A 1,744-nucleotide genomic window follows, 5' to 3' on the forward strand; every position below is an offset into this window, starting at 1 on the left:
CGCCTGGACAGTCGCAGCCGCAGGGCATCCACCTTCCCCTGCGGGGGTGCTGGGTGTGCAGGGGTGATGCGGGGCTCTGCGGGGACCGGGCTGACCCGGTCGAGCTCCAGGGTTGAGGTCTCCACTGGGTTTGAGCCCTGTCGAGGACAGGAGGGGTCAGCCCCAGGATTTTGTCTGGGCTCACAGCACAGCTAAGGACAGCTGCATGGTTTGGACCCAGATGCAGATGCTTATTCCAAGACTTCTTCCCAAAACTTCTGAAGTATTTGGGTTTTGCCTTGGTCCTGTCCTTAACTGAACTGCTTGTTTTGGGCATTTTTATTTTTTTTTCCTCCCCCTGCTGTAGCTTTGTAATTGGAAATGCAGCCAGAGTTCTCAGTTGAGGCTGTTGGTGGATGGTGATGAAATTGGGGTGTTTCACTGCAGTCGGCTCTGGGTGGATCCGGCCTCAGCCCAGTCTGTGTTGGGTGGTGCCTCTGAGAGGGACGAGTGAGACCCTGAAACTGCATTTTCTACACTTGAGGTCAAATGTTTGTCACCCTCAGAAGTATAAATCTCAGCAGACCCATCGACTGCTGACACTAGGCAGCATCTTGCTTTGCCTGCCTGATCTTTGGGCTTTTTTCCCTCAAGTTGTCTAAATTTGAGAAATTTCCCAGAAAACGGTGCTGGCCGTTGGATGGACTCATCCAGGCGATAGCTGAGCCATATGTGAGGGATGGGAACCAGCCAGGCACGGGGGGTGTAGAAAACCTTCAGGGTTTTGGTGCCTGCCAGGATGAAGAGGTGGGGTGGTGGGAAGGAGGAAGGAGAAGGAACGATTTCTTTGGCAGGCTTTTCTGGAGGATGTTTGCAAAAGTGACCGCCCCTAAGCTTTGAAGAGCTGAACTAATTATTAAAAATAAAGATCTTCCGCTCTTGCCTGGCTAAGTACTTGTATTTGGTTTGGTGGGTTCAGAAATGAAACGTTTCATCGGGAGGTTAAAACTGTGTCTTGTGGCCCTCTCATTCCTGTTACCTCCTCCTCTTTGCCTTGTGCTAGCGGGGAGGTCAAATCTGAGCAGTTGCTGCTGCCTTGGGCAGAGAGCCCCTTCCACGCGGGCATCGCTGCCCACCGCACACCCCGAGCTGCCCGGCTCCCGTTTCTGCAGCCGGTTGTTTCCCCTGCTTTGTACCCGTGAAACACGGGCTTGGGAGCTGGGGGGGGAGCGGACTGCGGCTCCCGGGAGCATCGCTGTTGCCAGGTGGGATGCTCAGGCTGGTTCTTTGCTTTCTTTCAGAAGTCGAAGCCAAGAAAGCTTGCGAGTGGCTGCGGGCGGCAGGATTCCCTCAGTATGCTCAGCTTTACGAAGGTGAGAGCTGCCTCCTCCTGCTGACCCCAGTCCCTGCTCGGGGGGGACTCGTGTCCTGTATCTCAACCAAATACCAAGGGTGGCTGCAGGGAGAGCTCGCAGAGCTCTGGGGAGAGGAGCGGACGGAGAGGATTGTTTCCTAATTCTGTGATCAAGTGTTAAATGTTTAAGCCCTTGGACTTGGCCATGGCCTAGAGAGCCAGCCATGCTGTTAACTTTTCTGCATTCCTGAACTTTTTCAGCGGGCGGGAGCCACCGTAGGTAACGCGGAGAGCGAGCGTTTCCTCCCTCCCCACGGACATGTCCGGCAGGCTCCTGCCTGGCCCCGGGATGCCGTTTGGCAGCAAGGTCTGTGCTTTCTGAGCTGTGCCCGGGCCAGACCGGAGGCTCGC

Source organism: Cariama cristata, unplaced genomic scaffold, assembly GCF_000690535.1.
Source record: "Cariama cristata isolate BGI_N322 unplaced genomic scaffold, ASM69053v1 scaffold13103, whole genome shotgun sequence".
In the NCBI taxonomy this organism is placed as follows: Eukaryota; Metazoa; Chordata; class Aves; order Cariamiformes; family Cariamidae; genus Cariama; species Cariama cristata.